A 624-nucleotide genomic window follows, 5' to 3' on the forward strand; every position below is an offset into this window, starting at 1 on the left:
CCTCCCAGGGAACAATTCCTGCCCAATATCCCATCCAGCCTTGCTCTCTGTCAGTGTGAAGGCATTCCCTGTGTCCTGTCACTACAATTCCTGATGAAGCATCCCTTCCCAGATTCCTTGTAGCCCCTCTTCAGGTACTGGGAGGGTGCTATGAACTCTCCAACCTTTTCAGAGTGTTCATTCATCAGGAGTGCCAGGAAGAGCTTTGGCCGAGCCACAGCCTGCAAACCAATTTTGGGAGCACTGCTGGTGTGCTCTGAAGAGCCTCAAACACCAGGAAGCACAGCCTGGGAATCTCAGTGGGGACTCCCCAGCACAGAAATCTCTTTGTTGCTGACACAGTCCCAAGTTTATGCCCTCTGGCCCACAGCATCAACACAGAAATGTATTTGATTAATGCGGAAGGATTCAGATTAAGTGGAGAAAAGGTTTTCTTCAGGTCTACGTTGGCTGCTTTGCTATGACACCAAATAATATTGAAGTTAAGCTTGAAAACAAGGGCCTGGAGATGAACAAAGGAGTACAGCTTGACCCCTTTGCAAAATATATCCCAATGAATCAACAGTTTCTACTAGGAAACCACTGTCTCCATACAGTTTACAGATTTTTTTTACTTCTCTGACA

The sequence above is a fragment of the Chamaea fasciata genome, unplaced genomic scaffold (assembly GCF_029207755.1).
Source record: "Chamaea fasciata isolate MVZ Bird 193981 ecotype frontalis unplaced genomic scaffold, bChaFas1.0.hap1 SCAF_2, whole genome shotgun sequence".
In the NCBI taxonomy this organism is placed as follows: Eukaryota; Metazoa; Chordata; class Aves; order Passeriformes; family Sylviidae; genus Chamaea; species Chamaea fasciata.